Source organism: Ovis aries, chromosome 20 (genome assembly GCF_016772045.2).
Source record: "Ovis aries strain OAR_USU_Benz2616 breed Rambouillet chromosome 20, ARS-UI_Ramb_v3.0, whole genome shotgun sequence".
Taxonomy (NCBI): Eukaryota; Metazoa; Chordata; class Mammalia; order Artiodactyla; family Bovidae; genus Ovis; species Ovis aries.
The window spans coordinates 11,069,260-11,094,554 of NC_056073.1; the positions used below are offsets into that span (position 1 = coordinate 11,069,260).

Here is a 25,295-nt window from a genome sequence, read left to right on the forward strand (position 1 = left end):
TTGAAGAAAGTGTAAAATTACATTTGACTGAGAAAACTAGTACAATCTGAATAAAGTTGATGTGCCATTGTTAATTTCTTAGTTTTGGCAAATGTACCATGGTTATGCAAGATGCTGACCTTAGGCGAAGCTGGGTGAAGAGTTTACTGGAACTCCCTGTATAATTTTTGCAACTTTCCTATAAATCTAAAATGCTTCCAAAATGAAAGTGTAAAATACCCTCGCCCAATACATGTGTGTTGATGTTATATTTCTACTGGATAAATATACAATAGAATTATATTTCTATCACAGAGCTTAAAACATTTCTCAGGGCTTCTCCGGTGACTCAGTGGTAAAGAATCCGCCTGCAAATGTGGAAGACATGGATTCAACCTCTGATCTGGGAAGATCCCACATGCTGTGGAGCAACTGAGCCCCGTGCACCACAGCTACTGAGCCTGCGCTCTGGAGCCTGAGCTCCGCAGCGAGAGGAGCGACCACAGTGAGAAGCCCACTCACAGCAACTAGAGAAAAGCCTGAGCTGCAAAGAAAACCCAGCACAGCCAAAAATAAATAAATAAATGAAATTTAAGACAAACAAACAGTTCTCTAAGAGATATCATCTCGCAGCTGAAAAAAGCAGTGCTCAGAGGGGTTAGTCAGCAGCGTCTGGGACTGTGTCTGTGGGGTTTGCAGCCCTTGAACTTTCTGCTGTACTCCTTGGCCTCCACTCCTACAGCTGGCACCCATTAGGGCTTTCTGAGGATTCCTCTGAGGGTGCTCGTGCGGGCATGTGGACCCGCGGGTAAGCCACTCTCCGCGGTGGGCAGGGGCTGGTGGGTGAGAGGCGGCGGAGAGAGGGAGAGCAGAAGCAGGAGAATTTGGGGGTTACTGGGGCGAAGGGGCTGTCCAGGTGGGAGCCAAGGTCCGAGGCCCTAGGACAAAGGGGACGAGTGACAACTGAGGTGACAGGCCTTCTGTTTCATTGACTGGCTGTTTTCTTTGACCTCTGCCTCGTTTTGGAAAGGACATCAGGAGTATCTATCTACCTCTGTCTCAAGGAAAGAACCGGCAAGGTTGCTCAAGACTTGGCTGAGCCGACCCCAAAGGGGCAAATAATGGCACGCAGGGGCAGAGCCGGGTCTGGGTGTGTCCTGGACAAGGCGATGGGGATGCTGTTTCCATCTTGTCTCCTTGCACCTCCCTCCTTTCTCATATGGTCCTGATGTAGAAGACCCTGCCTCCGGACCTGCAACCCCAGGGCTCAGCCACCCAGAGCTTAGGCAGTCCCCATTCCTATCCATTTCTGCTTTGCAATGGGGTCTGAAGCTGCCCTGGCAAGCTCCCCGGGGAACCCAGCCCCAGGCCGCCCAAGGGCAAGAGCACCCGGCCTGGATTAGAGCCCCCGCCTCTCAGTCTGGGAGGTCACAGGGGCCCCCTGGCTCTACCACCAGGGAGGGAGCTTCTCTGCCGGGCGGGGGCGGGGCGGGGCGCGGGCCACCCCAGCCCGCGGTGTACTGTACTGTCCGCGGCCAGCCGCCCACCACCTTCCCACGTCCAGATGCGCTCCGGGCGGCCCTGTCCTGACGTGCCCCTTCCCCTCTGCTGCCCTGACGCGCACTCTGCCGCGCGGCGGCCAGATGTGCGGGCTTTGGTGCTGGCGGCTCCTAATGAGGTCCAGATGTTTGGCCTGGACTGGGCCGGCGGCTGCGGCGGCTACCAAAGGCGAGGGAGGCCCTGGGAGGGAGGAGCCTGGCTGCAGCTGGACGCGCGGTGCTGGGGGAGGAATGCGCCGGGAAGAATCCCCGCTGGAATGCGAGCTCGGGCGGCTCTGCCTAAATAAGGACCTGGCCTCGCCGCAGCCGCCAGCCAAGCGGGACGCTCAGCTCCTGCAGGTGGGGCAGCGCCCTGCACGGGCCTTCAGCCGTCACTCCCTCTTCTAAACAATTTTTTTTTTTCCTTTGTAACTCATTATAAAAACTATACACAGCAAAGAAAGGCAGTTTAGAAAACCCAAATCAATGAACAAATGAAGATTGAAATCACCGAAAATCTCGCCACCCCAACCACCCTTGCCTTTCTGGGATGTGTCCTGCTAGACTTTTTCCAAATACAGATAGACCATTGGTTGGTTTGTGAGTTTGAATTGTCCTGCAGAAACTCTCAGAACCCGCATTTTTCAGCCAGCTCTTCCCATTCACGTCTCCTGTAACCAGTGTTCCCCAAACGGGTCCCACAGAGCACCAAAGCCATTTTGCTTTTCATAGGTGTGTCTTTCCCTGACTGTCTGGGACGCACTGGCTCACGCCAGCTTAAATGGGCTTCTTTCCTGGAGGACTTCTCAGAGTCTTTAATTTACTAGTGTGTATTCTGAATCATCAGGAGGAGACTGGCTGTTCCTAGACATATTTCACTGTGACGTCCCTTGAGGGATCCTCCTGGGGCTCGGGTCTGTGGAGCTCGGGTCTGTGGAGCTCAGGTCTCTGTCTGTTCTCTGACATTCTTCGTCATGGCTGCACGGAAGCCAGCTTTGCGTGGACTCCCTCATTTATCCCAGCATCCGTCACGGGGTGGACATTGTGGTTGCTGTCAACTTAACTGCTATTACAAATAACTCTGTGATGACCATCTTCATTCTTTCCCACTTGGTTGTACAGAAACATTCCAAAAAGCAGGACGGTTTTCCGTGGGAAAGACCATTTCTAACTCTCAGGTTCTGGGGCACTGGTGGCTCTTGCCCCAGCCTCTCATCCAGCCCTTATATGGTGGGGAAGGGTTTTACCCCACTCCCACAACAGCGAGCATCTGAGAGGATGAGGGTGGGATCTGCAAATCTTTATTTATATTTATTTAAAATATTTATTTATTTGGCTGCCCTGGATCTTATTTGTGGCATGCAGGATCTAGTTCCCTCCCCAGGGATTAAACCCAGGCTTCCTACATTGAGAGCACAGAGTCTTAGCCACCGGACCACCAGGGAATTCCCTGCAAATCTTTAGCTTAATCAGTTCTCAAGCACTTGTAGGCATTGAGCCTTGGGGGCTATAATGAAAAATAACTTTTCTTGGGCTATTATCATCTGTTAACAAGCAACTATTTTCCTAAGAACTATTGCAACCAGAGAGTAAAACCACATTGAGGGGTGCAGAGAACCTGTTAGTGGGTCACCCCTGAGGCCATACAGCCCCATAGCACCCCTGGGTGCCTCACAGGTAGAATGACAACCCCTAACATGCTGCTACTTCAGGTGCTGAGTGCGGGCTGCCTGTGAGATCGGGAACACAGCACGCACATTGTGAGCATAGTTCAGCCCTGTGTAAGCCTTGCCATTGATGCCTTCCTCCATACTATTCCCTTTGATCCTCACAACATCCTGTAAAGTAGGGAGCAATAGGCCACTGGTCCAAGGTCGCACAGCTAAGTGGTGGGGAAAATGGGACTTCCCTGGTGGCCCAGTGGTTACAACTCTGAGCTTCCACTGTAGGGGGCACAGATTCAGTCCCCGGCCAGGGAACTAAGATCCCCCATGCCATGTGGCACAGCAAAAAAAAAAAAAAGGTGTGGGGGGGTGGATATTGGAAAGGAACCAAAACGCCAGCAACACCACTCCACACCTCTGAGAAACACATCACCTTAGTGGCTGCACGTTGCTGTCAGCAAAGAAAGCCTTCCTTCCTTTCGATTGGTCTTTATCAACATGGGACCTAGGAGGGTAGGGTAGGAGAAAGCCCAAAAGGTTTAGAGCCTGAAGCCTGTATTGCGAGGTCACTCCTGGGGGGTGTGTGTGTGTGTGTGTGTGTGTGTGTGTTTCCTTTAGTGGTGGAGAGGGGTGGAATGGGAACCCAGCAGAGAGATACAGTCTAGCTCCCACAGGCTTACAGACAGGGAGAAGTTCTTATTCCTGTTTGCATCCTCAGCCCTGGACAGAAAGTAAATGTTCCATGTAGGCTCCTAAACTCAAGACATAACCCCCAACCCCAGGGAGAAACTCTCCTGGGCTCAGACCCACACAGTATACACAGGGGCCGGGAGCGACCCGTGTATATTTTCTTCTTGGCTCCCCCACACTCATCCCTAACTCCAACCCTAAATTCTCCTCCTTCCCCCTCCTTCTCCACACCTCAGCCTCTCTGTGTATGTTTGCCGCCTGTCACCACCTCATCTGATCGTCACTGAGAGTCTGTCATCAGAGACAGTCTGTTAGACAGCCAGGTCCAAGCAGAGGAGCTCTAACTAAGCACCACTTTGACCCTCAAGGGCACCCTCTAACTAAGCTCTAAGCCTTATTTGTGTAGACTTATTTTGAAAATCTAAGCAAAGATAGAGATCTCAGAAAAATGCCCAAGACAAATGCTTCTTCAGCGTCGGAAGCTCATGTGTGGACCTGCCAACAGCCCTAACCAAGAAACTCTGCTCCTGACGGACCTGGCTTGGTGCACACTTCCAGAGGGCTGGGCGGGGGAGGGGGGGGGGGGGGGGGCTGCTTTCTGTAACCTTCTATCAGCCCTGGATCCGGGTGCTTGCCTCCCACAGAGCCGATGGCTCATCGGGAACTAACAGGTTCACTATTCTTTTTTTCGGTTCAAAAACCCCAAACCTCTGAAAGCGTTTTATCTTAAGTCATTTGACTGCAAAGCCTAACCCGAGGTGAATTTCTTTGGCTGCAAAACCAACCTCAACTGAGGGGGAGTTGGGGGGGGGTGCTATTTACAGCCTTTATTTACACTACTTAGTGTGTGAATATTCAAAGACTTTTCTCAGAAGTGTTTGTATGTTTACCCAGTGCTGCCCTAGACCCTGCTGGGGGCATTTTATAATATATACAGTGTAAGTGATCTCATCAAGCCACCTTTCTAAACTATGAAAAATCTTGCATTTCCAAAACCTATTAGGCCCCAGTGGTCTTAGGCAAAGGATTGTGGATCTGTATTCATTAAATTTTCCTTAAAAAGTTCATGGACTTATGAGTGAAAGGAGCCAGACATGGGCCATATGTACTATATGATCCCATTTGTATGAAGTTCAGGAACAGACTAGGACTTCCCTGGTGGTGCAGTAGATAGGAATCCGCCTGCCAATATGGGAGACATGCGTTTCCATCCCTGGTCTGGGAAGATTCCACGTGCCGAGCAGCACCCAAGCCCTAGAGCCACAACTACGGAGGCTGCATGCTGCAACTACTAAAGCCCATGTGCCTGGAGCCCGTGCTCTGAAACCAAGGGTATCCCCTGCTCGCTGCAACTCAGAAAAGCCCAAGCACAGCACCGAAGCCCCAGTGCAGCCCCAAATAATGCATAAATAAAGAACGGGCTAAACTGACAGCTGTAGAAATCAGAATAGAAATTACCTCTGGGAAGGGGAATTGACTAGGAGGAAGCATGAGAGAACTCTCTAGGGTATTGGAAATGTTCTGAATCTTGTTCTGGGTGGAGGCTACACAGGTACATACATATGCAGAAATTCACCAAGCTCTACATTAAAGATGAGCGCTTTTTGCTGTAAGTCTGTTACACCTCAAAATAAAAGTAAAACTTAAATCTATGGGAATATATTATCTCAAATTAAGCAATAAGAAGCTGCTTGCCTTGGCACCCCATCTCGCCCTGTGATGTCTTTGAACTTTCCAACAAAGCTTAAATTAAAATCATCTTAATATATGTTTGGCTTGTCTTAATCCCAAGAAATGAGTTTAACAAAAAAGTCAAATCGAGTGAACTTTTTTTTTTTTTTTTTTGAGCTCTTGATTTGCCCTCAAAAAGAATCCATCCTCCTAAAGGGTATCTTTGCTTTGAAAGTGCCACAGGAAAACACTCAAGACCTGGCCCCCTTCCGCTAGAACCTTCCACTCACATCACCCCAAGAAGGATGTCTCCCGGCCCTGCCGCCTCTGGGACGAACACACCAGCCAGGTGGTGAGCACGAATGCAGGCATCCTACCCAGCGTACTGCCAGTCAGAACTTGCACCCAGCCAGCCATATCCTGTAATTGCCTCTGATTAGCTGGAATTTGGAATCTGTATCTAAGAACAGAAGGGCATCGGGGACTCCTTGATTAAACAAGTGAGATAACCGTGTATTGCTAAGAGGAACAGAGATCTTTCCCCTCACTCTCACATTGCTCAACATCTGACTGCTCACGGCCTTGTCCTTTGACACTCACTCCCACGACATCCCCACCTCCGCCTTCCCTCCCACTTCCTATCTGGGCCCCGGAGCTCAGCCCACGGGAGCCTCTTCTCTTTGCTACTCCACTCGTGACCCAGTTCAGCCCACACGCCAGCCTTCCCATCTGTAGCCAGAGGGCACTGGGCTCAGGGCCACCACGGGCGGTCCTCAGCTGCTTCAGATCCTTTTGGGAACCAGTCAGGATATAAACAAACATCAACCTACTTGGGCTTTTCCCTCATCTTTCTAGAGCAGAGTCCGTGCTGAAGGAAGTATTCTCTGCTGCGTGGGCCTGAGTGGTAGCCACTAGCTGCGTGTGACTATTGAATGCCTCTTGTGCTTGACTTAGGAAGTTTGACTTAGGAACTGAGTTTTTAAACATTTTTTTGAAATTGAAATACAACATGTGACAGGTAGCCACCATACTGATCAGTGCAGCTCTAAAGAGGAGGGAGGGTTTGGGGGCTACCATTCCTTTGGCCTCACCTAGTAGCCTGGAATCTCGGGACGTGTTCTGCTCTTCGAAAATACCCAGGCCTTGTCTCCCCGGCTCTCAGGTCTGTCTTCTCCCAAAATAACTGGGAGCATTTGTGGAACCCCTACAATGCACTGGGTGTTTTGCAAATGTAAACCAGGTATAATGAGTCACCTCAAGCCCTAGAACAGTGTTCAAAAGAAGCTCAGAGGGGCTTCCTCGGTGGTTCAAGGGTTAAGACTCTGCACTCCCAATGTAGGGGCCCCGGGTTCCATCCCTGGTCGGGGAACTAAGATCCTGCATGCTATACAGTATGGCCCCTCAAATTTTTTAAATTAAATTAAAAAAATAAAATTTGTTTTAAAAGAAGCTCAGAATTCCAAGACGGCTTGAAAATTAACACAATAGGTCTTTTCTGAAAACCTCCCGAGGAAGCACATGTGCCATGGGGAAAGTATATCTATGAAACAGGGGGACTTCTTATCTCCCTAAGTGCCACTCCTTAGCCCATCTCCTCTGCCTCTCTCTTCCCACAGCCCCAAACCAGGAATGGTTCTGTGGGTCTCTTCTTCCTCCCTCCCCCTTCATTCTTTCTTAGTGATAAATGGCTTAGTCATGTCTTTGCGACCCCATGGACTGTAGTCCGCCAGGTTCCTCTGTCCACGGGGTTCTTCAGGCAAGAATACTGGAGTGGGTAGCCATTGCCTCATCGGGGGGATCTTTCCGAACCAGGGATCAAACCCAGGTCTCCTTCATTGCAGTCAGATTCTTTACCATCTGAGTCACCAGGGAAGCCCCATTTTTACTTTTTTAAAGAAATTTGACCCACTCTGAGCTTTGCCCTTTCTCACTTCCTCTGAAATAGCATGCCAACAGGCCAGCCTTCTTCCTTGGAAGGACAAGACAAAAGTGGCAGACTCTTCACATGGACCTTTTTTCTTTTTATCCCTGCCCCACAAGGTTACATTGTCCCCAGATTACAGATGAGGAAACTGAGGCACAGAACAGTTTAGAGCACATTCCTCTGACTCCGAATGGAGGAATTGCAATACAAGCCCAGAGCTATGATAGTCTGGACAATGAGGGGGTGTCTTTCTGCTCAAGACTTGCCCATCAGGATGGCTGCACTCTGTCCCCACTCTAACCATAAACCCACCACTAGTGGCTGGCTTGCAAACCCATCTGCATTAACTTGATATGCCAGACATAGAGTCCCTGGGTTAACTCACCCCCAGGAAAGTGTTCATTTTAACCAGGAGGCAAGGGTTTGACTCCAAGGAGTGACTCAGTGAGGATCTCAAGTCCCAGTTTCTCAGCTGCACTTCAGAGCTCACTAGGGCATGCTGACCTCCTCTCCTGTCTCGTCCCAGTTCTGACCAGACCAACCTCCACTCCAGCTCATCCCAGCTCTGCTGTCTTTCCAGCTCATGGGCCAGGCTTTCCCCACCACTGAACAGCCTGCTACTCCACTTTATTTTTAAATCGTGGTAAAATAAGGACTTCCCTGGTGATCCAGTTGTTAAGACTTTGAGCTTCCACTGCACAGAGTGTGGGTTTGGTCCCTGGTTGGGGAACTAAGATTCCACATGTCTCACTGCATGGCCAAAAAGGAGAAAGAAAACAAATAACAAGAAGAAAGGTGGAAAAATAAACATAACATAAAATTTACTATTTTAACCACTTCCAGATATACAGTTCTGTAGCATTCAGTACTGGAGAAGGCAATGGCACCCCACTCCAGTACTCTTGCCTGGAAAATCCCATGGACGGAGGAGCCTGGTGGGCTGCAGTCCATGGGGTCGCTAAGAGTTGGACACGACTGAGCGACTTCACTTTCACTTTTCACTCTCATGCATTGGAGAAGGAAATGGCAACCCACTCCAGTGTTCTTGCCTGGAGAATCCCCGGGAAAGGGGAGCCTGGTGGGCTGCCGTCTATGGGGTCGCACAGAGTCGGACACGACTGAAAGCGACTTAGCAGCAGCAGCAGCAGCAGCAGCATTCAGTCCATTCATATTGTTGTGCAACCGTCAATCTCCAGGACTCTCTCATATTCTCAACTTGAATGGTACCCATTAGACAATAACTCCTTATTCCTCTCTCCTCAGCCCCTACCAACCAACCATTTTACTTTCTATCTCTATGAATTTGACTGCTCTACAGACCCCGTATAAGTAGAACCATGCAAGGTCTTCCTCTTGTGTCTGGCTTACGTCACTTAGCATGTCTTTAAGGTTCATCCATGTTGCAGCATCAGAACTTCTTTTTATGACTTAGTAATATTCCACTATAGGTTTAGGTCATCTTTTCCTTATCCATTCATCTGTCAGGAGACACTTGGGCTCCTCCCACCTTTTGGCTACTGATTCACCCTTTTGGTGGGTAATTTTTGGCTATGAACTTGGACGTACATACATCTGTTAGACTCCCTGCTTTCAAGTCGTTCAGGTATATGCCCAAAAGTGGGATTGTTAGATTTTATGATAATTCGACATTTGATTTTTGAGTAGTCGCCATTCTATTTTATGCTGCTCCACTTTTACTCTCACGCCACGCTCCTCTAACAGCTCCTCCATTCGCCAGCCTATTAGCCACCCCACTTAGAAATGTAGGGCTACCCTCATCACTTCCAACCCAAAGAGTGTAGGTCAGTCTGGAGGAACTCAGTGGTGGTATGTCATGAGGCTGGTTTTGACCTGGCCCATTTCAATGTTCATATTAGAAAGTCTGATAAAGGTGTGTACGTGCTAAGTCGCTTCAGTTGTGTCCAACTCTTTGTGACCTTATGGACTGTAGCCCACCAGGCTCCTCTGTCCATGGGATTCTCCAGGCAAGAATACTGGAGTGGGTTGCCATGCCCTCCTCCAGGGGATCTTCCCGAGCCAGGGATTGAACCCACATCTCTTATGTCTCCTGCATTGGCAGGTGGGTTCTTTATCACTAGTGCCTCCTGTCAGATAATTAGATACAGAGATGTTACAAAGGTGAGAAGTCTGACATACACAGAATGAAGATTTTAAAATACTGTAATGGGCAGGGTGATGGAGCTATAACTGAAAACCCCAGCTGGGCGTCGAACACACAATCTGCCAAATAAAACTGTTCACCTGGCCTCAGGGCTTAGTGAAGCTCAGGTTCTTTATGTCTCAGTGCAGAAGGAATTCAGTGAAAGTCAAAGTGATACATAAGAAGTAGATTTATTTAGAGAGCTACACATTCCATAGGCAGAACACAGTCTGTCTCAAAAGCCGAGGGTGGCTCTTGGAGATGCACACTCTACAGAGAGAGTGTGAGCCATCTCAGAAGGTGAGAAGCCCTTAAATATGGGGTGGTTCATTTTCATGGGCTGGGTAATATCATAGGATAATGAGTAGAAGGGTTATTCCAACTATTTGGGGGAAGGGGCAGGTATTTCTAGGAACTGGACCACTGCTCAGTTTTTGGTCTTTTACGGCCCATGTGGGAAGTGTCCTGGCACCTGGGGGTGTGTGATTTAGCTAATGTATTACAATGGGTGTATGATGCTCAAGGTCTACTGAAAGTCGAATCTTCTGCCATCTTGAACCCAGTCTGTTCTAGCCAGTTTTTGCCCTATCTTCAATGACTGTTTGCAGTCTTTTAAAGGTTGTGCCCTGCCCCCTTCCCTTCCATCTCAAAGCTATAAAATTAGCTTCTCTTCACTGAGTGCCCTAATGGACCAAGTACTAAGTTCATTTCCTTTAGAGGTGTCGTTTGATTGTCACACCTCTACGAGATCACAAATACTGACTCACTTTACAAATAAGGACACTGAGTCTCAGAGAAGCTCAGCAACATATCCACCCTGAGCATCTAGTCAAAGGAATCTGACCCCAAAGTTCATATTATACTTTCCACTGTTCCATGCCATCTCTTGTTCCATTAGAAAAAAAAAAAAAAGAAATGAACATCAAATGGGGTAATTGACACAATTCACATTAAAACTGGAGGAGACCATATGTAAAATAGATAGCCAATGGGAATTTGCTGTATGGCTCAGGAAACTCAGATGGGGGCTCTGTGTCAACCTAGAGGGGTGGGATGGGGACAGAGATGGGAGGGAGTTTCCAAAGGGAGAGGACATATGTATGGCTGATTCATGTTGAGGTTTGACAGAAACAGCAACATTCTGTAAAGCAATTATCCTTCAATAAAAAATAAATTAATTTTAAAGAATTGGAGGAGGGTTGGCATGTCAGCATTGACGATGTCAATGTCCTATAAGTTTTGCTGAACTTAAAGGACAGTGATAGCACTCCTAAAACTCACATATGGACTTCCCTGGTGGTCCAGCGGTTAATGGACCACTGGATTAACTGGACCACTGGCTAACCGCTGGTCAATGCAGGGAACACAGGTTCGATCCCTGGTCCGGGAAGATTCCACATGCTGAGGGGCAACAGAGGCTGTGGACCACAGCCACTGAGGCCGTGCTCTTACAGCCCAAGAGCCACGGCCACTGAGTCCGTGCTCTACAGCCCGAGAGCCACAGCCACTGAGCCCGAGCTCTACAGCCTGAGAGTCACGGCTACTGAGTCTGAGTGGTGCAACTGCTGAAGCCTGCGAGCCCTAGAGCCCACGCTCTGCACCGAGAGAAGCCCTCTGCAATGAAAAAACTAAGCGCCAAAACTAGAGAGCAGCCCCTGCTCGCTGCACCTAGAGAGAGCCCACACCCAGCAACGAAGACCTAGTGCAGCCATCAATAAAAAAAATTTGGGAAAAAAAAACACCTCACATAAACTTGGTTTTCACCAACAGAATATAGTAACAAAATCAAAGGAGCTAGTTGCCCTACTGTGCACCACATCAATCAGTGTCAATGAGGGGATGTAGCCAATTCCAGACACTGATTTTCAGTTGCACTACAAGGCTCATGGGATCTTAGTTTCTCAGCCAGGGACTGAACCAGGTCACTGCAGTGAAAGCATCAAGTCCAAACCACTGGACCACCGGGGAACTCCTTAGGCTTTTTTTTTTTTTAAACAGCGTTCTCGAGGTATCATTGAATTACAATAAACTGCACATGTTTAAAATATACAATCTGATAATTTTGACGGGTGTATAAACCATCACTAGAATCAAGTAAACATAACCATCACTACACAGAGTTTCCTTGTGCCCTTCATAATCCTTCCTCTTGCTCCTCCCCACCTTCACATCCCTGAGCAACCACTAAGGTGCTTTCTGTCACTATCAGTTTGCATTTTTTTAGAATTTTAAATAAATGAAATCACCTAGCACTAACTCTTGTTATTTTTCATCCAGCTTATTTTACTCAGTATAATTATTCTGAGATTCATCAATGTTGTTAAATATGTCAATCTATTTGCTTTTTAATTTAGTCTTTTTTCTGAGTAGTAGTCTATCCCACAGACAGAGGAGCCTGGTGGGCTACAGTCCAAAGGTTCACAAAAAGTTAGACACCCCTGGGCAACTAAGCACTCACTCTGTCAAAGGTTTCCCTGCTGGCTCAGTGGTAAAGAACCTGCCTGCCAAAGCAAGAGACTCGGGTTTGATCCTTGGATCGGGAAGATCTCCTGAAGAAGAAAATGGCTACCCACTCCAGTATTCTTGCCTGGGAAATCCCATGGACAGAGGAGCCTGGAGGGCTATAGTCCATGGGGTCGCAAAAGAGTTGGACACATTTAGTGACTAAATAACAATCACAAATTCTAATAAGTGTGTAGCGATCACACATCATTTTTTTAAGGGTTATATTATAAGCAAAAAATTGTATGGATGAAATTACTGGAAGGAGAAGGGTCTGGAAACAGGACCCACAGAGAAAGTGAGTGGTTTGGAGAAAGATCTTAAATATATCTGGAAGAAGAATTAAATTTCTGTGTTGTATTATTAACAGAAGAAACGTACTTTGCTTCTGATACAGTCTCTCAAAGGCCGAATGTACTTTTCAGGAAGTGAGATCTCTGTCACTAGAGGTATTCAAGCAGCAGAATATGGAGGGTTTCCCTATCAGGGATGATCAGTTCAATTTCATTCACATTCACTGAGCACCTACTCTGTTGGAACACAGGGTGAGAGAATACAAAAGGAAATGTTATCATGCCTTTCCCTTAATAATATCACGTGATTAGAGTTCTGGCAAAGGTAACGTGTCAGGATGATGGGAGAAGGAGGTAGAGCTCCCCAGAGCAGGCTGCACTGACCTGAGTCTCAGAAGTGGAGTAGGATTCTGTGAAAGAATTTCTAAGCTAGGACTGAATAATCTCCCAGATTCTAAGACTCTAAAATTAAGCTACATTAAAACAAAACAAAAGTGTTCAAAGTACATCAGTGGGGCATGGCAATATAAACTAAGGTTCAAGTGATAAAAGAGCCTGCCTGCCCATATAGGAGAAGTAAGAGACATAGGTTTGATCCCTGGATCGGGAAGATCCCCTGGAGGAGGGTATGGCAACCCATTCCAGTATTCCTGCCTGGAGAATCCCCATGGACAGAGGAGCCTGGTGGGCTTACAATTCATAGGGTCGCAAAGAGTTGGACATGACCGAAGTGACTTAGCACGTATCCTTAGAGTAGAATAATATTCAGCTGAAATATAATCTGGATGTTCTTTACATATTGATATAGAATGAGCTCCAAAATATATTAAGTACGAGAATTCACTGGTGGTCTAGTGGTTAGGATTCAGCATTTTCAATGCCTTGGCCCAGATTCAATCCCTGATTGGGGAACTGAGATCCTGCAAGCCAGAGGAAGTGGCCAAAATTCTTTCAAAAGATTAAAAAAAAAAAAAGATTAAAAAAAATTTTTCTTAATATATTGGGACTTCCTTGGTAATCCATTGGTTAAGACTCCACGCTTCCAAGGCAGGGCACAAGGGGAACTGAGATCCCTCACGCTATGTGATGAGGCCAAAAAATAAAAATAAATACATAATTTTTTAAAGATAAGTTTAGAAAGCAAGGTCTAGGCACTATCATCACCTACCATTTGAATTTTTAAAAAAAGGATCTTATGATTAAGAACAACACACACACATGCACAAGCGGGCACATGAGCTTTTATTGCATAATATCTCATATCTCTAGACTAGTAACAGAGGTTACCTTTGAGGGGAAGTGGCTGGGACGTAAGTGTGGGAAAGAAACTGTGTCTGCCATACCTTTCTGCACCTTAGAATTTTAACTATGTAAATGAATTGTCTTGTAAAAATGAAGTTAAAACCAAAATCATTAAAGGCAACTACCTATTTCAGCGTGTTTTCCTAGAGGGCCTTCCTTAGCCTTTTCTGTGTCCACTGCCCCTCACCCCCCACTCCGCCACTGAACAGATCTAAGGGGGTATCTGCCTTTCAGAGGAGGTCTCCCCAGGGAGCTTCTACTTCCTTCTCTCCTTCCTGCCTCCTTAGGACATGCAGCATCTAGAACAAGGCTTCCCAAACACTCACATGCCAGCTTGGTATCTTGTAACACTCTACATTCGGATTCAGCATCCTAGGGTGGGTCCTGAGATGCCACCTTTCCAACCAGCTCCTAAGTGAGGCCAGGACTTCCAGTCACAGACCCAAGTTAAGTAGGGAGGGCCTGGAGCTCTGCTGTCCATGGTGAGGCTCATGGGTTAAGCATTAACAGGCTTGAGAAACTGCCCTGCTCAGAGAAGAGGAAGGGACGTGGAGGTGAGGATTCTGACGGAGAGCAAGGGACGTCCACCCCGGGGACTTGGCCCAGACCTCTCAGCACTGCCAAGAGAGTGGAGCCACTGACCAGAGTCCCTGGTTTCCATCCCCACCTACCGCAGCCTTGGCTGGAGCACAGACTGACTCCCCCAGCTGTTTCCACTGCAGGGAGCCCCAGACAGCGGGTGGGGACAAAGTGGCACCCCTGAGGGGACTGGAAGGCAGATGCGCTGGGCTACGGCACTGTACGCGGTACGAGGCCAGCTGGCCTTGACTTCAGAGAAACGGTTCTCTTATTTCTGATGGGCTTGCGGTGGCTACAGGCCACCCCTGTCTCTCACACCCTCCCTGAAAATTCAGAAGTCAAACCAAACCTCCTTACAGAAAATGAAACCAGACAGCGTTTGGCACCTTCTTTTTCCCTGGGCGAAAAGCAGACGTCTTGGATCCAGGTGTGGAGGGACCACCTGCTCTGGCAGAATGCAGAAAGAAGGCCCACTCCCCCGATGGGAACTGACCTGCGAACCTGGAAGTCAAGCTGCTAAACGCCCCCTATCCCCGCCCCCCGCTGCACCCCCTGCCCCAGGGGATAGGGTAGCTTTCCAGGCCACACACGAGGGTTTCCCTGATGAAGCGTTTTTCTGTATGACAAAACCCTACTCTTGGCCTGTGCCAGACAGAAACAAGTGTGATGTGAGTTCTGGAGGGAAACCAAAGGGCACGTCCATCCCTTCAGGGCCGACATCCTGCCCCGGCCAGAGCAGCCCCCGCCCAAAACCAGTGACCGCTGGAGGAATGCCAGGTGAGGTGCCCCTCCCCTACAGCTTCCCCCGCTCACCTGTGACCGTGCCTGAAATTGCAACAGGCACATTCATTCTTTGGGGATGAGAAATTACATCTCTTAAAATGGTCCCACCCACGGGAGAGGTAATACATTAAGCTGTTATCAGTCACCTACACTTCAGTGTGAATTAGTTGAACAGTCCTGGAATATTACACCTGAAATGGGGGCCTAGACCAACCCTTCCTTTAAAAAAAATTATTTATTTATTTTAATTGGAGGCTAGTTACAATATTGTGCTGGTTTTTGCCATACATCGACATGAATCAGCCAAGGGCGTAAGTGTTTCCTCCCCGCTCCTGAACCCCTCTCCCACCTCCCTCCCCATCCCATCCCTTTGGGTTGTCCCAGTGCACCGGCTTTAGTGCCCTATTTCATGCATCAAACTTGGACTGGTCATCTAGTTCACATATGGTAATATATATGTTTGGAGAAGGAAATGGCAACGCACTCCAGTATTCTTGCCTGGAGAATCCTATGGACAGAGGAGCCTACACTCCATGGGGTCGCAACTTGGCGACTTGGCGACTTAACGACTAACCACCAATATACATGTTTCAATGCTATTCTCTCAAATCATTCCACCCTCAAGGAAAACTGAAGCCCAGAGCAGAGGCGACTGCCTCAGGGTCAGACAGCAAGGTGGTGGCCGAGGGGGAAGGATTGCAAACAGGTGACTGGGGTGATGCAGAAAGCCCCAGTACAATCAAAGGGAGCAGGGGGCATCCTCAGGTTTTCATTTTACAGACTAACTCAGAGTTGTACCAAGTTTCTCACCTACAACAGGTTGGGGGCACCGGCGGCGGAAGCAGCTCCCCACCCCGCCCCACCCTTGAGCATGTCTTTGAAGTCTTCAAGTTCATTCAGATACAACATTCCACTCCAATACATTCCAGTTTGTTTTCACACAAATACAATAGTGAGATTTATTTAGTGAGACGCCACTTTCCACTTCCCAGAGAGGCTGAGATCAAAGTTTGTGTTTCTGGGGAGCGGACTTAGGTGGTTGTGGTTTTTTGTTTGTTTTTTGGCCTCAACCCATGACTTGAGGGATTTTACTTTCCAGACTAGGGATCGAACTGTTACCCGTGACAGTGAAAGCACGAAGTCCTAACCACTGGATAGGAAATCCCCTGTGTGCTCCTGTATGCCCTTTATACCTCTTTGAGTTTTTTGCATCTTGCAAATATTCACAAGTCAGAAATTAATACGATTTACACTTTAAAATGTGGGTGCATTGGGGTATGAGGAAACAGGCTCTCTTGTTCTGATGGGAAGGAATGCAAACAGAAACATCTGTGTGTTGCACAGTTTTGATATTTATCCAAAAGCTAAATATGCACACTTTTTACCCAACAATGTCTGGTCTGGGGATCTAGCCCACACCTGAGGGGAATGATCCTCAAGTGTATCCACAGCTACATTATTTGTGCTGACCGTAAGAACCTGCCCTGAGCTTCGGACCATCTTTGAAGAACTTTTCAGCTCTAAACAAATCCCAAGAGCTAGATTTCTGCTCATGATCTTCTGGCACCACCTCGGGATATAATTAGTAAAATAATAACAACAGCTGACGCCTATGAGGGCTTGATTCGCGCCTGGCTTGGCATAGTCTCAACTCCTTCAGTTCTCACAACCACCTCAAGAACTAGCTGCCGGTCTCATCAGCCACCTGTGAGGAATGAGGACGGCAGGGCAGGTAAGTGCCAGCCTTGCCCAAACTCAGCACATGGCAGAGAGAGGACTCGAACCCGGGCCCAGGCACTGAACCTTTGCCCTCGACTGCCTCTCTGTATGACAGTGCACGCGCAGGGATGCAACTTCTAAGTGCTAAGCCACCGGGCTAGTCACTTCACAGTGGTTTTACGAGGTCATCTCCATAGTCCTGTGTTGAGGGCAGGAGATAGAGGCTGGGGCGGGGGTCAGGGGGAGCGTCACTGAGGGAACTGAAGGTAAAAACAGAAGACACTGCCCCTGCCCTTAAGAAGCTGACAGTATGTGTGAGAAGATGACAACAGTCCTTATGATGTGTTTGTGCAACACATCAGCTTTCGAAGCCCTTTCATTATCTCATTTAATCTTCTTGTCAATCTTGCCAAATAATTTCTATGATCTCTGCCCCAGGATGAGGAAACCAAAGCTCTGCAAGTCACATGGGCTGCCCCCAAGATCAGCCAGCCAGCCAGGGGAGGGGCTGGAACCTGACCTCAGGTCTCATGACTCCCACTCTGTTAAAGGGGAAATGACATGCGGTCTTGACAGCCCAGCTCAGGGGTTTCCAACTTGCTCCAACACGAGGACTCCTTTTTCCCATCAGAAATTATTGTGATCTTGCACATGAAGGGAGTTGTTATTTTGGGCTTTAGTCAATTGGGGGAAACTCAAAGAAGGAAAACGACCAAAGCTTCACTACAAACTTGAAAAGGAGCAGCACATTTATATCCCAGACATTGCTTATACAGTCAGCAGAGAATATTTGGAGCACAAATAGGGACTTCCAGCAATAATCCTGCAGCTCATAGGCAGGTAATAACTTGCTGAGACCATACTGCCACAGCAGGTCAGACGAGGACACATGTCCGTAGTCCATCTTCTCTACGAGGTTATGGGAGAAAAAAGCCCCCAAATTCTATGGGGTTGGCAGAGAGTAGAGTGGAGGAATCATTGGGAGCAAAGGAACTTGGTTGCAGGAGGCAAGCCTGTGGGAAGCCCAAAGGGTGTGTGGATGGATATGTATTTCTGTTGGAACCAAGGGTTGGTTCCAGATGCCAAGGACCATTTGAGCAACTGGGATTAAGAAGTAGATCAGAAGTAGAGAGAGTGGTCCAGAGGAAAGCTGATGCCAATCTGAACCCCCTATCTGGTGTTTTTGGGGTCAGATGTGCTTTGTAATTCAGGGCTTTTGGTTTCAATTTTAGAAAAGCAACATGGTTGTCTGTAGCATATGCTTTGCAATGCCTCTAGTAGGATGCGGGCTGCATTCTCTATTCAAATACATTGATGCTTCTGTAATAAAGTGTATGGATAATGGATCATTATACTAGGTGCAACTGCACTTCCCTTTCTGCAAATGCAAATGATACTAGGTGCAACTAAAGAAAGACTTAACTTTGCACTGGTTCAGGACAGGTTTTGTTGCCACATGTGTTTCCTTTTCAGAGCTTTTTAAGGTTTTGGATCTGTAGATAAGGGATTGGGACTTAGATTCCATTTTTGGCCAGCTTGCTACATGCTAGGCAGTAGTTCTAAACCGATCTACATGCATTATCTCATTTAATCTTATGTCAGCACTGAGGTTTTATCATCAATTAACAGTCAAGAATAGTGAGGTTCCGAGATGTTGAGTGACTTACTCAAAGTCACTCAGCCAGTCAGCTGCAGGGCTGGGACCGGATCCCAAGTCCCTGTGACTCCAAAGCCAGGGGTACCCCCGATCCAGTCCTGAGGAGACAAAGCCCATTCTGCCAACCTCACAATTCTGTTTAGGTTGCCACTCTTTAGCACTGCAATTAACCACCAAGAAACAAAGTGAACAACCAAAGTCCAAGACTGTGGCAGTGAGTTCTCACCCGTCGCCAAGTGGCCATCCCTGCACTACACCATTCTCCGATGCACCTGTGTCCCACCTGAGCAGAACAGCAGAACAGGCATGAGCCACTCCGTGCCCTGTCCTGTGTAGAAGGCCACGATGCTTAGTGATCACTTACTCCCCTTTCCAGAATTCATTCAGGGCAGTACGGCACAACAGTTACACTCACTGTTAGAGCAGAGCGCCCTAGGTGCACAGATTGGCCCTGCAGCTCACCAGCGTGCAAACTTCTAAGACATTAAACCTCTCTAGGCTTTAGTTTCCTCACCTGCAAAATGGGGGTAATAATAGCACTTGCTTTGGATTGTAAGGATTAAGTGAATGAGCATAGGTCAAGTACTGTACTGAAGACAGGGCTGTCCTAGAGAGAGCACTTGGTATTATTCCTATGGAAAAGCTCTTTCTGTCCTCAACCAGTCACTCTCTTCTCTACCTTGCACACTTGCCTATCTGAACTCTTCTATCACTTTTTTTCCTGTTTATTTGCCAATATATCTGTTTCTTACTATTACATTGTGAACACCTTAAGAAAAGGATTTATGCCTTATTAAATTTCCAGCACACAGCACAGTGCTTGGCACATCATAGTTACTCACTGTGTGCTGAATGAATGAACAAATGAAGGAAGGAAGGGAGGAAGGAAAAGGCCTCTGTCTGCAAAAGCTTATAATTTTGCTATGGTGAAGTCATCAAAGTGAAAAGAAACCATATGATTCTCACCTTCTATAGACATATCATAAAATCCTTCATCCTGCATACCTGTGCAAAAATCACATTAATTGCAGTCTCAGCCTCCATGGAGCTGAGTCTGTGCTGGGCAATGGGATGTGCCCATGTGAAAAAGAGCTGCAGAGCAAGGTTGTGGTATTGCCAGCCAAGGGACAGACAGGCAGTGCCGCCGGGAGTCCAGAGCAGAGAGAGGGCAGAACAATATGCGGTGAGTCACAAATGTGCTTGTCATCCTTGCTCATGGTAAAATGAGATTGTTGGGTAACAACAGGAACAATGTCACAAGGCAGGATGAGCCAAGCGCATGCCTCTGAGTGGTGGGCACAGCCTTTGCTGTGGGGTTCAGAGGGGAGAAGAAAGAAAGCAGGCTTTTTGCTGGTGGTAGGGCAGGCTGGCTGAGATAGCAGGATCTGAGTCCAAAGTCATGGCATCTCCAGAGATCATCCTATCTTGGAACACCCAGTGTTCAGACCTGGCTTCCACGTTCACTGTGCTGATCTGTGCTGCACTGGACTTTGAGCTCTCCTAGATCTGGGCTTCTGATAGCTTTTTATTATTGTACTAGTAACATCATTCCATTGTTTGAAAAAAGAAGAGGAAGAAACTAAGAAGAGAACCAGAGAGAAAAAATAGCCTATAATCTCTTCTCCCCCAGAAAAATCACTCAATACTTTGGTGCCCACCCACCCTTAACCCACACTTCCACCCACCTACTCATCCATCAGTCCAACCATCTGTATCAGAGATCTTAGTTGCAAACCACAGAATCCACTTTAATAGAAAAGGAACTTACTTAAAAAGATTAAGAGGCTTACAGAATCCAGAAGGGATGATTGGTACAAAGGTCCAGTATTCAGAGATGACAGCCAGACCACCCAGAGGTACTCTTCCAGCAAAGCTACCATAGCAGCTGTCAATCAGCATGAATTCTATAACTTGCCTCACCTCACTCCCACCAGCTGGGTGGATCCCCAAGCATCTCCTCTGTTACTCTAAAGGTGAGGTGCCTCCCCCGCCCCCTTTTCTGCATCCCTGCTTCCTCAGTTGCTCTCTTCCAAATCAGTCTCATATTGTTGCATCTGATTGGTGGAATGTAGGTCACACACCTATATCTTAGCTGCAAGGGAGTCTAAGAAAGCACATTTCTGGCCTTTACTTTGAGAAGTGGGATTTATGATCTGGGGAAAACCAACAAACATAGGGAAAATGGGCTTCCCTGGTGGCTCAGCAGTAAAAAAATCTGCCTGCAATGTAGGAGACTTGCAGGAGACATGGGTTTGATCCCTGAGTCAGGAAGATCCCCTGGAGAAGGAAATGGCAATCTACTCCAGTATTCCTGCCTAGGAAATCCCATGGACAGAGGAGCCTGGTGGGCTACAATTCATGGGGTTGCAAAGAGTCAGACAGAACTGAGTGATTAATCAACAATCTCAAGTATTCTCTGAAAGCAATCTAAAACAGTTACTGCAAAGGTAACCTTAGAGGCCTCTCAGGATGATAAAGATCACTTGCAGTTAAATTTAAAGGGATTTGTTAAAATCTATCTTGCAGAATTACATGGATTCTGCCTTTTAGACGCTTATGTGCAGGACGACTGCTCAGTCCTGTCCAACTCTTTGCGACCCCATGGACTGGACTGTAACCCGCCAGACTCCTCTGTCCATGGGATTCTCCAGGCAAGGATACTGGAGTGGGTTCGGTTGCCATGCCCTCCTCCAGGGGATCTTCCCAACCCAGGGATTGATCCCAGGTCTCCCACACTGCAGGTGAATTCTTTCCTATGTGAGCCACCAGGGAAGCCCCCTTAGAAATTTATACTATAGTTTAATTGATAAGAGGCAAGAAGCACACTTAAGTGACAAGAAGGTCTCTTAGTGACAAGTGAGATAGGAAAGTCACTGCTCCCAGGTTCAGAATGGCATATCAGCATAGGACGGGTCAGATGAGGGAAGCCTGCTGAGAATGGGTGTGTTGAAGGACCAAGTAGCTAAGGTACAGGCCTTGGCGGCAGCAGCGAACCTGCATCCTCGGTGGCTGCTTCACAGCAGGTTGGATCACCATCCTGAATTCCGAGAGCATCAGGCACCCCTCTTTATCATGGCTGGATCACACTTTGGCGATTCTCTGATCCACGCCTACATCCTCCACTCCACGGAGAGCCTGCCATTGTGCCCCAGAAAGGCTCTGGGTGGGCAGGGGCTGGTGAGGACCAGGTCAGGGCGTGGCAGCTGGGAGGGTGAGGCTGAGACCTGTCATCACAAAGACAGCCTGCAGCCTCCCCCCGCCCCCCACCCTCAACCCCCACCCGTTTCCCCCAGGGAGGAGCAGCTGATGTGTTTCTGGAGTGTTCCAATCCAATTAGCGCCCTCCCCTAGCTCCAAGGAGAGGCCCAAGCCACCACTCCCTTCCCTGAGGTAGAGCCTCAGTGGGGAGGGGGTGCCGCGGAGGTCTGAACACCCAGACCCAGCTCCTCCCGGCAGCGCGGCTGGCTGGCCTCTAGACAGGCTGCTATGACAGCGCCCGTTTCTAGGCGACTGTTCTGGGGAATGGTCTGTTTTGGCAACCGGAGGGCCCCTGGGTAAGGGGAGCTTCCCACCCCGCCTCCCCACCCGCCCCCCCCACCACCACCACGGCGCCGCCTTATTTGCATGGCAACCACCTCCCCGGCCGGAGCTGCGCTGCTCTGCGGCTGTCCGGCGACCTGGCGGCTCCAGCCCCTGCCCTGCACCCAGCCAGCCCCGGGCCCCAGGCCCGCCAGCCACCGCCTTATTGTCCCAGTCCTACCTCCCCGCGATGTGGAGGCTGCCCGCTGGGCAAGGGCATTTCCGGAAAGGCGAGTGCCCTAGGGAAGTGGGGAAAGGATGCTTAGGGACCAAACACGGGAATGGGGGAGGGGGAATGAAATATAATCTTTTTCAAACGAGTCCAAGTCACATGGCTTGGAAGCATCAAAACGCATACTGGATAACAAGGTTGGCTCGCACGATGTTTGTTTAGGTGACCTCTCAGCTCGGCCCTAGGAGGTACTCAGAATATGTCTTTTGGATCATTAAATTCCAAGTGTATGTGTGAATTTGGAAGTGGGTAGGTCTGAAAAAAAATATTTCTTACCTAAAACAATCAGGCAGTGATATTCTTAGAAAATATTTTCAAATAGTTGCAAGAGGGACTTGGTGACATAGGATTATCAGATGATGAATTTCTTGGAAGAAACAGAAAGAGGAAATAAATAGATAGGCTGATAACTCGTGGAGGCTCCCTCTGTCCTGCGTAGGCCCACCCCACCCCACCACACCCACCAGCTTGAGTCCATGATGCCAACTGAGATGCCAGGCTCTGAACACGCAGACTGACATTAACTGCCCAAGGACACATGCCCTGGACTGGAACCTGAGAAGGGGGTTGGGCAGGGGCAGGTCACCCCAGCTGAGCGATCACATTCCCTGGCAGCTGTCCAAGGGGCAGCTTCAGCTGCACCTGTTTGTGGGGTGATTTGCTTTTATCAGTATTGACACAGCAGCGGGGGCCAGGGAATAGCATAGTAATAAATAAATGAGAGCAAGAGGAGAAAAAAAAAAAAAAGGCTGGAGCCACCCAGGCGAGGCAAAAATGCTGAGGTCTTTTTTTGCTTGTTGTATGTCAGCATGTTCAATCCAGTTTCCCCACCCCTGAAATCTCTGAGGATCATGGTGTAGGCTTGGCATGGGAGCTCTGGGTCTTAAAGAGATAGAATTGCAGAGTCGGAAGCACTTTAAGATCCTTTTGTGCCAGGCATCCCTGCCCAATGGGTCTCAAGGTTACTCTGTATCCTCACCTGCCTCTTACGGTTTGTCATGGACCTCAGCAGGGAGTTCCTTCCTGCCTCTGCCAAGTTTCGGCATCAGGGACACGATGATTAAAGCATAGGTTTTGGAGTTGGTCAAACCTAGGATCAAATCCTGGCTCTGCCTAGCTGTGTGATTTTGGATGTGTTAACTAATCACTCTGGGCCTCTGATCCGCCCCAGAAATAGAAAATGGTAATAAATGAGTAAAATAGTACTATCTATTGTTGCAAGGATGCAAAAGACCTAGAATAATTGCTCTGTATATGTTCACTTGGTCACTATTATTACTCTCATCACCTCGAGTTTCTTGCAAGGCTTTGGAGAAAATACATCACCATCACCACCCCCCATGCCAAACAAACAAACAAACCCTAGGGGAATTGATCTGTTCCAGAAACTGGAGAAGGGGAGCAAGCAAGAGACTGACATGCTCTTTGCCCCCCAAACAGAGTCAAACATGGCCTCTTGGTTTCTCAGGCTTGTTTCCAGGCTTCAGGGGACTGCAGGCTGACTTACATTCATTCTAGTTCAGTACAGTAAGTGGAATGCAAAGAATCCTGGTCATCAGAAGCCACCTGACCAAGCCTAGAGATAAACTGCATTGGCAGAAATTACTAGCCATGCATAACTACCAGGTTTCAGAGAGGAGGTAGGTTCTCTGGGTGAGACATAGTGTAGCTGCTAAGAAGATGGGTTCAGCTGTCAGATCACCGGACTCTGACACCAGCCCTGACATCTGCTAGTCATGCACCCATACCAAGTTATTTAACCTCCACAAGCCTTGCTTTCCTTATCTGTAAAATGGTCATAATAATACCCCATAAACTTGTTGTGAGTTTATGTATGAAAAGCATGTAGTGAGTGCCTGACATGGAGAAAGTGCTTAATCATGTTAGCACTCGCCATCCTTGCTATAAGATGAAAGAAACCAGGGACTGTGTCATATTCATTGCTGAATATCCAGATCCTCAAACAAAGCTTGACATTTGGCAGGTACAGTAATGCTTGATGAATAAATGACTAACAAGGCCCTTGCCCCCAAGAAGTTGAATCTTCCCAGGAAACAGAAGACATAAACTGCCTATGCTACTCACCGTAGGAGACAGCAGAGGGTTAAAAGCCATCCTGCCAGTCCCCAGGCCCCAGAGGCAGACAGTCCCTTTGATCCCTCAGTTTCATCTATCCAGGATGCTTTCAAGAGAGGAAAACAGGAAGTATCCCTGATAGCCCAGCTTGCTCTGTTGTTGTTTTTTATTTTATTTTATTTTAATGAATGGGGGGGGGGGGTTTGCAGTGGGAGGAGAATGGTCCTTTGGGTCACATTTTGCCAGGAAATCAGTCTCCTTCCTTTCAAATGCTGGAGCTTCCAAAGGGGCAGATAAATAGTGGTATGCTTGATACAGAGAGATAGATGTGATCCAAAAATGGCAAGGCTGACAGGTTAGGGTCCTTAGTGACTCAGTCCATGCAGCCCTTTGTATATTCACTCACTCACTGTTAACTAAGTGCCTTGGGCTGGACCCTGAAATTACGGCTCAGTATCAAGTGTCCACGACTTGACCAAAAAGACAAAGGACAGTGAGCTCAGAGAAGATGGACGGAACACAGAAAAGTGAGGCTATTCCAAAGGAGAGAGAGAGCAGCTGGTATAAGAAAGCAGTCATAGGAATGAAAATGGAGGAGAACACCATGAAACACCCAGAGAAGAGTAAGTACATGGGAAAAAGAAAAGACAACTGCTTCTAAGCATTTGAAGCCAGGGTAGTCGAGTCCTCGTAACAGGAGAATTGTGCACAGAGTGCGTGCAGGAGAAGCCTGAGACCTCCAGGGACACACAGCTGACAGGCATGAACAGAAGCAGGAAGCAGAATAACAGTTTAAGACAACAGACCAGCCCCCAAAAGAGAGCATTTGCTAACCCTTTGTGTTAAACTTACATTTGCCCAGGATGGACACGAGAGAATATTCTAGGAAAGTGTAAAGGTTCTATGTCATGATAGAGGTGTAGCTTGCATGGGCAGATCGACTTCTC

At 48.0% G+C, this 25,295-nt stretch overlaps 1 long non-coding RNA gene across 2 annotated transcripts in view; it reads right to left on the bottom strand.

The window, feature by feature from the left end:
- The window catches only part of LOC132658294 (uncharacterized), a 48,590-nt gene extending 26,267 nt beyond the window's left edge, over window positions 1-22,323 (bottom strand). For both annotated transcript variants that reach the window (XR_009597705.1, XR_009597704.1), the window contains exon 1: window positions 22,222-22,323. This is a non-coding gene — a long non-coding RNA (uncharacterized LOC132658294). The remainder of the gene's footprint in view (window positions 1-22,221) is intronic.
- Between the last annotated feature and the right edge of the window lie 2,972 nt (window positions 22,324-25,295).